The sequence below is a fragment of the Carcharodon carcharias genome, chromosome 8, assembly GCF_017639515.1.
Source record: "Carcharodon carcharias isolate sCarCar2 chromosome 8, sCarCar2.pri, whole genome shotgun sequence".
Lineage (NCBI taxonomy): Eukaryota > Metazoa > Chordata > Chondrichthyes > Lamniformes > Lamnidae > Carcharodon > Carcharodon carcharias.
The window spans coordinates 26,752,001-26,768,510 of NC_054474.1; positions in this window are offsets into that span (position 1 = coordinate 26,752,001).

Here is a 16,510-nt window from a genome sequence, read left to right on the forward strand (position 1 = left end):
CTCAGACATGAAGAGTGGCCACTTGAGTTAAGAGATGAGGAGGCTGCCTGTGGAGTCATACGAACACACGAATTAGGAACAGGAGTAGGCCATTTGGCCCCTCGAGCCTGCTCCACCACTCAATAAGATCATGGCTGATCTGAATGTAACCTGAGCCCCACATTCCTGCCTACCCCCAATAAGCTTTCACCCTCTTGTCGGACACCATTGAGGAAAGGTGTAATAAACTTGGTGTACCAGACAGGTTTCTTACTTGAAGCAGATAACTTTATTTACAGAGCTCTTGAAAAAGCTACATGTTTTAACCAGGTCCACGACTAGAAAGCTATGCCCCTAACATTACCCACACTTAGGGCTAATTCTTCAGTACAATCATGTGACCCCTAAAACAGTAGGAAGGGTTTTACCTACAATCACTACAAAAGGAGAGAAATGTTTCTGGAGAAAACATTGAATATAAAGGCCTTTATAATCATACAGCCCAACTCATTTTTATGCAGTTCCTTTAACATAGGAAAGCATCCCAAGGCACTTCACAGGAACATTATCAAACAAGATTTGACACCAAGCCATGCCTGGAGACATTAGGACAGGTGACCAAATGCTTGGTCAAAGAGTTAGATTTAACATCTTAAAGGAGAAGAGAGAGGTAGAGTTGCAGGGCAGTTTAAAATTCCAGAGCCTCGGGCCTAGGCAGCTAAAGACATAGCACCAATTGGGGAGCAATTAAATTTAGTAATGCATAAGGGACCATAACGGAAGGAGGACAGAGTTTTGTTAGCTTGGAAGAAATTACCAAGATGGTGGGGGAGATTGGGTGTGGGGAGTGGGGTGGTCGGTTGCTGATGCAGGGGCAGGATTGATGTGGAGTGGTGTGAGGCCCTGGAGGGACTTGAAAACATTAATGTGAATTTTAAAATCAAGGTGTTGCTGGACCAGGAGCCAGTGCAGGTCAATGAGCACAAGGGTGAGAAGAGGATCAGGTATGAGTTAGAAATTTTGGATGAGGTCAAGTTTATGGAGGGTGGAAGATGGGAGGCTGGCCAGGAGGGCATTTGAATAGTCAAGCCTAGAGATAGCCAAGGCATGGATGAGGGTTTCAGCAGTAGATAAGCTAAGGCAGTGGCAGACATGGATAATGCCAATGAAAATTGGCAGCCTTGGTGAACATGGGGTCATAATTTCATCTCAGGATCAAATAGGATGCTAAATTTGGGAATGATCTGGTTTACCTTCAGACAGTGGCCAAGAAGTAGGATGACTTTGATGGCATAGGCAGGATCCAAAGACAATGTTTGGAACTTGCACTAAGTACCGTAGCAGGTGGGTAAAACAACATTTTACCCACCGGCCGCAATAGTGGCTTCTCACGCTATTTTGTTCCAAACCTGCCGCATTAATTATGCATTCCCAGGAAACACGCCATTTAGATGGCAGGCGGGGTCCGATTTGCCCACCACGCCATCACCTCGCTGCTTCATCATGCCTGGTGCCACATTTAAAGTACAGCCGCACACATACCTTTCAGCGCTTCCAGCCCAGGACTGCTGCAAATAAGACATTGCCCCAAAGACTGCAGTCCTGAGGCTTAGTGACGCATTGCTCAGGCACTTTTGGAAGGTGTGGAGGCCCGCCATGGTGTACTGTACCCCTGCTCTGGCCGCAGGAGGGGCAGCAACATTATCACTCCGGCTTGGTAGGCAATGGCAGTGGTGATCATTGCCAATACTGCACAGAAGGGGTTGGCCATCCAATGCAGATAGAGGATGAATGATCTCATCTGTGCTGCCAGGGTAAGGCAACCATCTCATCACTCTAAACTCACAAACTCACAAGCCCATCACATATTCACTGGCACCTCACTCACTGCCAGCTCAAGGGACATCACCAATTTCTCACACACACACTCACATCTCTACCTGGCTTCATCTGGTCTGGAGACTGCCTCCTCAGGCCTCACAATGAGGCCACTTGCACAGATGAACATGTGCCCCCACACAAACTCTGCGATACACCCCTTCCTCAGTACAGCCCTCACCCTGCAGCCTCTTCCACTTCTCCCCTTTCCCCAAACAAGCCCTAGCCCAGCAGCCATTTAAAAGCCACTCTTGCCTTATGGCTGGTCCGATAGGTAGAGACCTGCTCATGAGCCCCCGTATTAGTGTTGTGGTGCTGTCTGTGAAGCCTGGCGCTGATGACTGCGAGTGCTGCCCGAAGCAAGGCAGGCAAACAAACCTCAAAGTCCCGAGCGAAGTGCAGCTCGGCAGGTGCACCTCACTTATATGTAGTTGTGAAAAACGTCAGTGTGCTTGTAGGTGGACGATCCAGCCTGGGAGATGAGTCTGGTGGGCTAGCCTTATAATAATATGCGGATGCATTACAATGAGGTTCCTGACATCCAATGGTGGGAAACACAGCCCACCACTGATGGGCTGAGTAGACGATCGCAAACTGGTTTCACAACGTCGTGAAGCTGATTTTTGACCTTCCTTCCATATTGTCTGCTCACATCACCGACCGTGCCCGCAGCCAGAGGGCACAGAAAATTCTGCCCATTGGCTTTAATTGGTCTTCCCAGCATTTATGGAGGAATATCCAGTACTGGATGTTGGGCAAGCAGTGTGACAAATGAAAGGCAGTGGAGGGGTCGAGAGTTAAGAAACCAATACACAAGCTTAGAAGAATCCTAATCAATAGTTGTTGATGGAGTGGCTCCATAGACGAGTGTGTAGTGCACATTGGTCAGGTATATTTCATGTCCACTGTTATCAGTTTGCCAACTGTTGCCAATTGACTTTTCTGCAACAATGCTTGTTATTTACAGTCTGCTGTCTGAAGTGTGTGGCTTAACATTTCACAGCAGATTTCCTGACAGTGGTTGAGTTTTCCCAGGTTCCTGGATGAATGTCACATTTCTTAAAAGCTTCACTGCATGTTAACCTTGAACTGTTTATGCTGACCTCTACTGTCCTCTTCCCTGTCATCAGCTAGCTATGGAGTATAGCTTTGGGAAGCCATTCAGCTGACATACAGACAAATATGTCTGACCCACTGGATCTTTGACTGTATAACTGTGACTTTTGTCCTAGTTGCACATAGATATGCATCATTTGGTCCTGCTATTTACTGCTCATGAGATATTATCTATGGTTTTGGATTCTTACTAGCTATTGTATGTTAGTAAAGGAGATTGGTTTCAGTAGACTGAAACTAAATTTCTCTAATGAAGTATTATTACAACTGAAGTAGTAAATGCAGATACTCTACTTCATTTTTCCTCGATTTTATGTACTTCACTTTTTAGCAATATACCTACTATTTGCTTCTACCAATCAGCATTATGTGGGCTTGAGAAGAACTGCAATAAAGAAAGAGAGAACTTGCATTTACATAATGCCTTTCATTACCACAGGATGTCTCAAAGCATTTCACAGGCATTTCAGGATTTTAAATGTGCAACCACTGCTGTAATGTAGGAAATGCACAGCCAATTTTCACACAGCAAACTCCCATAAATAACAATGTGGTAATAACAAAACAATCTATTTTCATAATGCTGATTGAGGAATAAATATTGGCCAGCACACCAGGGATAGCTCCCCTGTTCATTTTCAAAATAGTGCCATGAGATCTTTTACATCCACCTGAGCAGGCCTTTGTTTAAGTTCTCATCCTAAAATGCCACCTCTGGCAGTGCAGCATTCCCTCGGCACTGCATTAGAGTGTCAGTTTCGGTCTTTGTGCACAAGCCTCCTGAGTGGGACTTGAGCCAATAACTTTCTGACTCAGAGGCAAGAGGCCCACCAGCTGAGTCATAGCTGACACTGTGGTTCAGTTTGCGTTAGTTTTATAAACTACATGTCTGGTAAACATTGTAAATTCTCTGCCAGGTGCAACAGCTACTTTGAGATGCTCGTCTTCTGGTTCTACAATCGGTCGCCTTTTATTTATCAGTAGGGTACTTGAAATAACATCAGAAGTCAAACTATTTTGTCAGAGAAGAAGGAGATCCAAAATCCTCTGTTTCTGTGTTCAAGTTTAGATCAAACGCAAAAGGTTTCTGTATCCCAAATATTTGGTCCAGTTGAATTAAGACTTTAAAGACCAGTTGGAAGAAAATGTTCTCCAGTGCAGTGAAGTCACACATTTCCTTCACAATGGGGAATATGGGGTTCTTTTTTTTTTTGTTCAGACAGACTTTCAGACCCGGGCAACTTTATTTTAGAGAACTACAATCAAAATTAATGCAACACAGAAAGAAACAAAGCCTGTTGACACTGGCCAGTTCCAGTATGGACAAAAGCAAAATACTGTGGATGCTGGAAACCCGAAACAAAAAGAGAAAATGCTGCAAAAACACAGCAGGTCTCAATATTCATTTCCATTTTTATTTTTTACCCACTTATTTTTATCTTTAACAAAAACAGAGTTACCTGGAAAAACTCAGCAGGTCTGGCAGCATCAGCGGAGAAGAAAAGAGTCGACATTTTGAGTCCTCATGACCCTTCAGCGGAACTGAGTAATATTAGGAGAGGGGTGAAATATGAGCTGGTTTAAGGTGAGGGGGTGGGTGGGGTGGGGGGAGAGAAGTGGTGGGGGGGGTGTGGTTGTAGGGACAAGCAAGCAGTGATAGGAGCAGATAATCAAAAGATCTCACGGACAAAAGAACAAAGAGGTGTTGAAGGTGGTGAGATTATCTAAACGAATATGCTAATTAAGAATGGATGGCAGGACACACAAGGTACAGCTCTAGTGGGGGTGGGTGGAAAGACTAACAGGGCATAAAAGGTATAGATTTAAAAATAATGGAAATAGGTGGGAAAAGAAAAACCTATATACATTATTGGAAAAAACAAAAGGAAGGGGGAAAAAACAGAAAGGGGGTGGAGATGGAGGAGGGAGTTCAAGGTCTAAAGTTGTTGAATTCAATATTCAGTCCGGAAGGCTGTAAAGTGCCTAGTCGGAAGATGAGATGCTGTTCCTCCAGTTTGCATTGGGCTTCACTGGAACAATGCAGCAAGCCAAGGACAGACATGTGGGCAAGAGAGTAAGGTGGAGTGTTAAAATGGCAAGCGACAGGGAGCTTTGGGTCTTTCTTGCAGACAGACCGCAGGTGTTCTGCAAAGCAGTCGCCCAGTTTACGTTTGGTCTCTCCAATGTAGGGAAGACCGCATTGGGAGTAACAGATGCAGTAGACTAAGTTAGGGGAAATGCAAGTGAAATGCTGCTTCACTTGAAAGGAGTGTTTGGGCCCTTGGACGGTGAGGAGAGAGGAAGTGAAGGGGCAGGTGTTGCATCTTTTGCGTGGGCATGGGGAGATGCCAAAGGTGGGGGTTGAGGAGTAGGGGGTCCACCAATATCCATTACAAGCCTACCGACTCCCACAGCTACCTCGACTACAGCTCCTCACATCCCGCTTCCTGTAAGGACTCCATCCCATTCTCGCAGTTCCTTTGCCGCCGTCGCATCTGTTCTGATGATGCTACCTTCAAAAACAGTTCCTCTGACATGTCCTCCTTCTTCCTTAACTGAGGTTATCCACCCACGGTCGTTGACAGGGCCCTCAACCGTGTCCGGCCCATCTCCCGCGCATCCACCCTCATGCCTTCTCCTCCCTCCCAGAAACATGATAGGGTCCCCCTTGTCCTCACTTATCACCCCACCAGCCTCTGCATTCAAAGGATCATCCTCTGCCATTTCCGCCAACTCCAGCATGATGCCACCACCAAACACATCTTCCCTTCACCCCCCGGTGGCATTCTGTAGAGATTGTTCCCTCTGGGACACCCTGGGCCACTCCTCCATCACCCCCTACTCCTCAACCCCCACCCACGGCACCTCCCCATGCCCACGCAAAAGATGCAACACCTGCCCCTTCACTTCCTCTCTCCTCACTGTCCAAGGGCTCAAACACTCCTTTCAAGTGAAGCAGCATTTCACTTGCATTTCCCCCAACTTAGTCTACTGCATTCCCAATGTGGTCTCCTCTACATTGGAGAGACCAAACGTAAACTGGGCGACCGCTCTGCAGAACACCTGCGGTCTGTCCGCAAGAAAGACCCAAACCTCCCTGTCACTTGCCATTTTAACACTCCACCCTGCCTTAAACCAGCTTATATTCTCGAAACATCAACTCTTTTCTTCTCCACCGATGCTGCCAGACCTGCTGAGTTTTTCCAGGTAATTCTGTTTTTGTTTTGGATTTCTAGCATCCGCAGTTTTTTGTTTTTATTTTTATTTTTACTTATTTTCATTTTTATTCATTGTTTTATCCCCATCTTGTATCCTATTTTCAATCTTTTTTTCCCACAACCATCCCCTCCCCCCACCCCACCACCACATGGGCCACCTGTCACTTGTTCATGTTGTTTTTTCCAGAGTGTTTACCCTTGACCTGCTATTGTCACATTCTGCTTTCTGACCTTAATGCCACCATCAGAATCTCCTTTAGCCAATATCACTATCATTAACACCTCTTTCTCCTTTTGCTCATGACATCTCTGGCAATTTTTCCTTTGCCTCCACCTATCAGTGGCCTTCTATCCAGCTCCAACTGCTCCACCTCCGCCCTTTAACAGTGTAAATTTCATCACAGCTTTACTTCTCTTTAGATTTGAAGAAGAGTCATACGGACTCGAAACGTTAACTTTTTTTCTCTCCACAGATGCTGTTAGACCTGTTGAATTTTTCCAGCATTTTCTGTTTTTGTTCCAGTTTGGATAAGTCGAGGGAACCATTTTCAGGCTGGTCTATTTGGATTCGTAGTCTGTTGATCTTGGACCTCTGTTGCTGGGCATTCAATGTCCCTGTGCATGTATTGTCTTCCCCTCTGCTGCCTGCTCCTAAGGCAACACCTTGCTTCTACAGAACACCAGCAACTCATCCCTGCACCTGAAGTTTGCTTTCCCTCCCTTGATCTTGTCATTCAATTTTTCCTCTCCTCACTGCCCTTCTTGTTGTGTTGAAAGATTCCCAGCTGATGCTTCCACTCGTTTAACATATCAGAACTGAAGCAGTGCACCTCACTTTGTGTACCTTAGTGGCTCTCTTTGATCCTTGCCTAGTGCCTTGTTGTCACTTGTAACCTCTTAATCTAATTGTTAAGGCTGTTCCTTCCTGGTATGTCACTCAGTTATTAATCTGTTTGAAGGCTACTAAATCTGTTTGCTGACTTTTTATGTTGCTAATGGAATACAGCCTTTCTTACTGAAAGCTTTTGGAACGTGTTCCATAGGACAGTTTAGCAATAAAAGTGAAGTAAATTTATACCAATCAATGTGTGCTTTCCACTATAAAGCATTTTTTTGCCTCCAATTCTTCACTGGCTTTAACTGGAATTATTTGATATTTTTTACAAGAGACTCATCATGTAGAATTGGAATTGATCTGAAACACTTCTCCATGGCAGCAAAAATTGGCGTCCTCTCCAATATTGAATTCTCCACACTACTGGCTAAATAACTAGCTTAGCCTGTGATGCACATGTATGGGAACCAACACTAAGGGCCGGATTTTCACAGAGTACCTTTAAAATTGACGGGTGGACACGGATCCGGAAGTCCTGCCTGCATTTCCAACAGATCCAATTTTTGCTTGTAGGGGAAAGGGACATGATTCAAACAGGAGGGAAACTTGGGCCATTTGGACTTAAAGCTGTGTTCATCAGACCTAATTTTGGCTGTTGCAAGGGCCTTAACCCAAAGTGTGGGAGTCATAAATTGGTGGAATAGACATAAATGGCCTTGATGGGTGGATATTGTCTGTATACCTGTCAAGATCTAAAGTTTGTTGAATCCCTGGCTTTTTAAACTTAAACAAATAGGCTGCAGCTGTCAATGAGAGTACAAAAAGCTCCTCTGATGGACTGCTTTGATTGACAGGCAGATTAGAAAAACACTAGCATCTGTTCATGTAGTTTCAATAGAGGTCTTTGCTGTCATGTCCCCAAGGGCTATTATTATAACATTATGAATGCTTGGCTGAGTTTTTAAAGCTACAGTCATCTCAGTGGGGATTCTGGATTTACAGTTTGATTGACAATTTAAAGAGTCTATTAAAGGATTAGCTGTCTTTGATGTTGGGTCAGAATAGAAGATTATTTGTTTTTATAAGAGATTAACCAATTGAGGTGATTTAAAACTGAATAGACTTTATGAATGGGAGTACTTTACTCGATCAAGTAAGTTTGTGTGAAAGCTGTATGTCATGGGGGTATGAGTTGGCATTGATTTAGCATGAAGGGTATGAGGAGTATTGGGGTGAGAGGCAGTTGTAGCAACACACTGCATGTGTGTGGAAACAACTGGGACAAAGTCCCAGAGAACTGAGTTGGGCCTTTTAACCAGCCCTCCCAAACCCTAAGCACTTGCCCACCCTTGTGACCACCTATGCAGTGGGCCTGGCTCCAGCTTGCACCTACCTCCACACACCCCACACCACTTGTTAGCAAGAGTGATCCGGGAAATTTCCCGACTTGAGCTACATCTCTCGAGAGTCAAAATCCAGCCCTCAGACATACATAAGTTATACACAAAGTAAATTGTTTCTATTATCTGATGTGTACCACGCTTTCATTTGTTCTTGACTAGAACTTACATTAAAAAAGTACGTCCTGTCAGGAAACAATTGTTGCAAGCACCAGTTTATAGCAAGTGCTGTTGTACTGGGAGTAATAAATTCACCGCACTGAATCTCCAGATTGTATCACGTGAACTTTATAGACTTAATAAAAATTTTACTTGCTTGTTGTGGGTTGGTACAATAGAGCACAGTACATTTTGGTTTCACTCCATTTAATTGTCTTGAGAAACTGTTTGTGGTTTAAACCCAATAAATACGAAATTCACAGTGCCATTTGAGAGTTCTCACTTGTTCTGTGTCAAGAGTGTCTTTGAAGTGATATTTATCTCCAAACAAAAGAATTGTCTACAGGCCTTGTTTTTGCCCCTGTACTAAACTCTTGCATAGAAGATACTGTCACTGCATTTCGAGCTAATCAGCTGCCTGGTATGCTAATGAGCGCATCCATTACTTATCTAATAACACTCAGGAAATAAGTATATATGTGTGCATGTGTGTGGCTCCAGAGCCTCACTCTTTCTATCAAGCTCTTCCTGCCCAGCTACTCAACCCAAGCCAGCAACTGTTGTTGGCAATCCCTAGGCAACCTCCTCTCAGATGCCCTGCCTGCACTTTTCGAACCGATTACAATCAGAACCATATGGAAATGACAAGGCCAACACTATGACTGAAGGACTTGTATCCTTCAGTGGCATACTAAAGATGGAATTCTAGTGCAAATGGGTGAATACTTAATTCTGCTGAAAATTTGGCAGAAGGAGGAAAGTCCTCTCCATTGGGAGGAACTAATGGAGCTTTATTTGCATTTGGCTTCTTCCAAATCGGACTCAGCAGCACTTGACATTGTGTAGGTGAACAAATTGAAGTGTTATAACCAAACAACGGCATCCCTCATGTTAATACATTCCATAATACATGCCCCCAGAAAAAGCACGGAGTACGTTGCACTGCCAGCTAGTCAAATTTTCCCGTCAGTTACTTATTATTGATGCAGCACTTCTTGCCAAAGTAAACTGACTGTCTTTTATTAATGTTCTGGTGGAGCATTTAGGTATTAGTTTCTCTAATCTGGTATGTAAAGTCAATGTATGTCATGTTTTGCTTCAACTTGGATAAGTTGCATATTTCTGATGTTAATTCAGCTTTTACTAATAATTGATTTTCTGATATACCTTTTGCATTTAGATCTTGGAATTTATTTCTACAAGGCCACTCTCATTTCCTAAGTTGAATGCCACCCCTATTAATTTCTTCATGACCATGAACTTGCATTTCACTTTATCATAGCAGCCGAGTATATCAACTTGATGCTCACTTCTTGAGTCAAAGATTATGGGGTCGTGCCCACAACAGAGTTGAGTTCATAATCGAAGCGACTGCTTCAGTGCTGAATGTTCAGTATTTCAGCTGAGCCTTTCTTGCAAAATCTCATCTGCCTCTTGTCACTTGTCGGGAAAAAAAACCTGAAATTTCTCCCAGTGTCCTATCCAATATTCATCCTCATCCAATACCACCAAAAAGAACTTGGATGGATATTTCATTGGATGTGGAACCTTGGGCAAATTATTAAGCTCAGTGGGCGGGCACCAGAACCGGCTGAACGTAAAATGATGCACAATGACATCAGGTGAGCATCCCAATGTCTTCACGCAGCCTTGCAATATTTCATTCGGCAGGTGCGTGCCGGCAGTGCGCCCACCGACAATTAAAAGGCCTGTTAAGGCCATTAAAAATGTAATTAAATTCAAATGTATGCTGCCCGCCCAACCTTATGGTTGGCCTTTGCACTTTTTAGGAAACCTCATCCATGGGCGGGATGAGGTTTCCTAAAGCAAATAAAAATTTTACACTTGAATTAAAAACATGTCCCTGCTCATGTGACAGAATCACATGAGGGGACATATTTTATGACATTTTTATTTTCTTCATTATTTTTTGTAAACAGCACTCCATCTCCCTGAGACAGCTCTATGCCTCAGCGAGGCTATGAAGCATTCACTCGCACGCCCTCCTCCTCCCTCCCACACAGGTAGCACTGAGCACTGCCGCTCATGTTCCACACTGGGTGGGTCTTAATAGGCCTGCCAGTGTGAAATCACGGTGTGGTGCCGATCGTGGGCAGTGGTCAGCTTCCCAACCGCCCCTGCTGATCCTGCACGCCAAGGGCAAAGCTCTGCCCCTTGTTTTGTGCAAGTTAGCAGACACATATTCATGCAACTGTGACTGTACTTCAAAGGTTATTGGTTGTAAAACACTGGGATTTCCTGAGAACGAGAGATGCTATGAAAATGCATAAGTTTTCTTTGTTCCTCTCTCTTTTGATAAAACATTTTGGCAGCAATGTCCAGATGTTGTAATCTATAAAATAATTCAGAAACGATCACATTTTGTGAGTGAAACAGAATCATTGTTGCAAGCATGGTGGTGCTATTCAAAAACAGCACTCTTGTAAATTCCTAATCTTGACCAAATATTTTGATATAATCATGAGAGAATTGTCAAATGAAAAGGCCACACTTAATGGAGCATCGTATTCAGAAAAACACATTTCCATTTTTATTTTCATTTCAAAAACACAACAGGAATGTCACTTTAATGTGCGCCAGCCAATTGTTTCTATGTCAAGGTTGTGACAAAAAATATTTTTTTCTGAATAATATAACCAAAGTTTTTTTTAAAAAATTACAATGCTATTTCTTTAAAATCAAGATTACTATAGGTATGGGATTTCTACAATTTGCTCTGTATGGAAATAACTTCCCAATAAAAGCAAGTGCCTCCACTATTTTTTTCCAACAATTGATTTAAACATATCTGTGACTTGCTTTTCGGTATTTAAAACTTGTTAGAGGTATTCATGTTGGAAATGGAGCATCCAATTTCAGTGCCAGTAGTGCATACTGCGATTGCCTAACTAATTTCACTTAGCATCCTTGTAATCAACAAAGCTTGACTTCAGCCCCATCAGTCTAGACTATATTTGAACCAAGGTCCTTTGATGTCAAGAAGATACTGTTCCAACCAATTTCACCTTCAAGTATGATTCCTTTAAGCAAATGCTCACAACCATTGTTCCATATGTCAATAATACATGATATCGTCATTATTTAAGGATTAATGACTGTGGTGTAGTCACTGAAAATTTGAATGACACAACTTTGATTTCTCCAGCAAATTGTATGTAGAGAGATGCCAGCAGAAATGAGAAAGGAAAGAAAGGCAAAGGGGAGCAAAAGCTTGGGAGAAGTGAATTTAAAGGAAGCTCTCGAAGATGGGGAGAGAAAAATGACCAGTCTGAGACAGTGGGGGGAGTTACAAAAGAGGGTACATTGTGACTGCACTTGTGACTATTGTCAGTGAAGGAAAGAAAAAGTAGTAGTCTAGTTTAGAGAGGCATTCAGGAATGCCCAACTGCACAAAATGCTGAGGTACAGAGTAAAGAGCTGTGGTGGGCTTTCAACATGAGAATCTTCAAATTGATTGCTGATGATAGAAAGTCATTGGGACTTGGAGATGACAGGGTTGATGATCAATATTTGAGAATTCCAATTGTCTAGCTTTCTATACTATGTGTATTTTTTAATCCATGACATCTGGCAAGTTGGCATATTTTAAAACATTACAAAATTAAGATTTCCACTATGGGTAGCTTGTTAGTGCATTGCGTGGGTAGCCAATTCAATCTTTCATGATATGTTATCCAAAATACCAACCTTGCAAATTACTAATCTTGACCGAATATAGCGTTGGTGCTATGCACTTCTGGAGCCAAATAGCTCACTGGGCTATGCATTTTTTTGCAGTTGCAAATTGCACAGTATCAGTCAGACTCTTGCATAAAAAGTCCATGATTTGGGAGGCAATGTAATAAAAATGTTACTCTTGGCCACTAGATGGTGCCACAGCCAGTTGGAGAGAGCGAGACATTAAAGAAAATGTATGCTATACAGTCAAACCTGTAGATCAGAGGCATCTAAGTGACTTGCATCAGGTCTTGTTTTTGCATCAAATGGTCATTGAATACACTATAAAAATTGTCCCAACAGTCTTGAAGAACCAGCTGACATTGTGGTCAACATGCAAGTTGCAACAATGTGAGGAACTTCTGTTTGGAAGCAGAAATCACAAAAAAGCTGAATGTGCAAATACTGTATCTGTACAGTGCAGCTCGTTCCTAATGATACTCCCAGAAAACAGGCTATCGTACTCATGGAGTCGGATGTGTGCTGGCCTTCGGACATGCGTCGTTAACAAGGCTGCTTTTGAAAGGAGGGACAGTTGCTACAGGAGCGTTTCAAACCCAAACGCAGGCAGGCACACGACGACTTAGCAATCCATCGGTCATCTTTGGGTTCAGAGTCAGATTCTGTACACACTTCAAACATTTTAACCTGTGACATCAAGTTGTTTCCACTTACTAAAGGGCCTGGTATATTGAAGGCTGTGTTTATTTTGTGATTTGCATGTGCCTGTGCTTTCAAATTTTACGATGCAAGTAATTTGGGTCTCCCAATAAGTGTCGATTGTGCGGGAGTGTCTGATGATACTGGTTCACTGTGTACGTGCTCACCTACCCAAATAAACAGTGGGCTGAATCTTTGGCTTGGCGAGTGGGGGCGGGGCCCACTCGATGAGGCGTAAAATGGTGCGTGGTGAGGTCAGGCGTGCGTCCCAATGTCACGGCGCGTCATTCGGCAGGTGCGCACCCGAGTCATCTGCGTGTCCGCCAACATGTCAACAGCCTATTAAGGCCATTTAACTCTCAATTAAAATAATTAACTGAGCTGCCCGTCCAACTTAAAGGTTGGCGGGGGGGGCCACGTGAAGAGCCCAGGCGGCCTTCGTATTTTTCATGGAACCTCATCCACGGGCGGGATGAGGTTTCATGAATGATTTTAAATTTTGACAAAAATTTTTATTGAAATTAATGCACATGTCCCAGCTCATGTGACAGTTTCACATGAGGGGACGTGTCATAAAAATTTTCTCGCCACTTTATTAAACTTTTTGGGCTTAAAACTAATCTCCCGGAGGCCCACACAGGGAGCACTCAGCGCTTCCAGGTACGCGTCATGCTGGCCGGGCCTTAATTGGCCCGCCCATGTAAAATGGTGGCACAGACCCGATCGGGGACACCCAATGTGTGCACTGTTTCCCAATTTCCCTGAAATTAAAGCCAATATTGTTGTAGTTCAAATCATGTTGCAAACGAACAATTCAGTTCTAATCATATGAACTTGTCAACAAGTGTCAGAAATCTGACATTATTGCTCCTGCCAAAACCCCAAAACCACCATGTACACAGTGTGCCAAAACTCCTACATAAATTTTTGATTAACAGCTTGTTGGCGAACATGTCCTTAATGTGTTGTATCCCTTAGGCAGGCTGAAAATCTGGGCTCTGTGTAGCGTGTATTGTGACCTTTCCTACCTCAGCAAGGTGCAGGGGAGCACGCCTGCTACGTTGCTGACTACTGTAAGGATTGTTTCAAATCAGCTCTATTGGCAAAGGAAGTGCTGGAAGAGGTACAGCTGCTTCCACAGTATTGATAGCATGGGGGCGGAGTTGCTTTTTCTGAAATAAAAGCGATTTTGAGGAATTTTTCAGAGAGGCAAGTCTGAAAGATATTCTGGGGGAGCCCACAATCAAGTTGGTCTCTTTTTTTGAAGGTTGAAAGTAATTGGTGGTCTGTAGCAGGAACAATTAGAGCAGCCTGTGGGGACTTAGGAACGAGCAGTCAGATATACGTGGATGTTTGGAGCTTGTCTGGCCAGCATTCAGCTTGGCCCATCTGATTGCAGGGTGTTGGGTTTGACTGAGTGTGGATTATGGGAAAAATTACGTCTAAATACTTGATGCAGATGTAATGGCATTGCCTTCTGCTGGCTCAATGCTCCCTCCCTTCCAGCTCAAAGTTAGCGCTTGATTGGAAATCTGGTGTGAAACCCATTTCATTTCAGTGCCAGCCCCAAATCCGAAAAGTAAATCAATGTTAAAACCGCTGCAGCAAATGGTGGGATTTTTATTCTGTGCCCCTGTAATTTTCCTGACGCAAACTGGGCCAATGGCCGATAATCCGGAACAAATCCAAATAGCAACCAGTCCAATCCAAGTTCAGCACGCAACCTTAGCAGAATGTTGGCTGATTTAGCAAGACCACTTTTTGAAGCGATGGGGCAGGAAGGCAGGAGCTGAATCAAAGCTCAGGATTTTCTATGCCCGCCAGCATCGGGCGTGTTCGGTGGCGCGAACAAGACAATATGGCGTGATCGGTTTCACAATGGCGTGAAACTGGTTCGCATTCGTCACTCAGCCCGCCAATTTTGGGCCACCTTCTCCTCCATTAGATGTTGGGAACCTCATTGTAATGTATCAGCACGTCATTATTAGGCCAGCCTGCCGCAATTATCGCCCTCCCTGCTGGACCGTCCGCCCTCATCGGCAGGAAAACACGCCAACGTGTTTCACAATAGCAAATAAGCCATGTGCACTTGGCGGGCTGCACTTTGCTCGGGACTTCAAGGTTTGTTTGTCGACCTTGCTTCGGGCAGCACTCATAGTCATCAGTGCCAGGCTTCACAGACAGCACCACATCACTTACAGGGGGACTCACAGGTAGGTCACTATCTACCAGATCAGCCATTTCTGTGTGGCTTTTCAATGGCTGCAGGGCAGGATCTTGCTTGGTAAAGGGGGAGAAGTGGCCTCAGTCAAGGGAAGAGGCTGCAGGACAAGGGCTGTACTGGGGAAGGAGTGTAACCCAGGGTGTGTGTGGGAAGTGCCTCTCCAGCCATCACCATCTTGAGGCTAGTCTCCAGAGGAGGTGAGGCCAGATGAACATAGGAGGGTATGTATGTGAAAATAAGTGGTGATGTCCCTTGAGCTGGCAGTGAGTGTGTGATAGGTTTGAGTGTGTGAGTTTAGAGTGATGAGATGGTTGCCATAGCCTGGCTGCATGGATGAAATCATTTATCCTCCATCTGCATTGTATGACCAACCCCATTCGTGCACCATTGGCACTGATCACCACTGCTGTCGCCTACTAAGGCAGAGTGGTATTGTTGCCCTTCCTGGGGCCATGGGGGGGGGGGGTGTGGGGGAGTGGTGGTAGACGACATCACAGCGGGACTCCACGGTGTCCAAAGGGCGCTCGAGGGCTGCAGTCTTCTTGCTTTTTGGGACCATATCTTCTTTGCTACAGTCCTAGGCTGGAAGTACTGAGCGTGGCTGTACTTTAAACTTGGCACCCGACGTGGTGAGGTGGCGAGGTGACAGCGTGCCAGACAAATCAGAGCCTGCCCGCCCATGGAAAGGTTGTGTTTCCCGGGAATGCATCAATGACGCAGTGGGGTTGGGATGACATGGCGTGAAAACCCACCATCACGGCTGGATGGTGAAACTTGGTGCAAACCTGGGACGATTCCACCCAAATTGTTAGCTTCACTATCTTTCTGCTCAATTCTTGAACAAAAGCAAGGTAATGCTGGAAAGCTGAAATACAAATAGAAAATGCTGGAAATACTCGGCATTGCACATGCGGAGAGAGAAAGTTAAGATTTCAGATCAATGACTGCTCATCGGGTTTTGATGAAAATGTATTGACCTGAAACATTGATTGTGTTTCTCTCTCCACAGATGCTGCCAGATCCACTGAGTATTTCCAGCATTTCTATTTTTATTACAGCTGAAACTTTGCTCTTTTCCACCCACTAGCCTGCCTGCCAGCTGTTCCATATTTAACATTGTATTATAAGTGATCCAATATTCTCTCTGTTTCTTGCAACAAGTGTGATACCAAAACTCTCAGCTTTCCCCCTCATTCTGCCCTTTTCCCACAAAATATTTACAATGGTCGGACTCAGGGGCCTGTTCTGGGAAGCTACCTCTCCACCTGACAGATCTACGTTTAATGTGACAGATAGAAAGCTC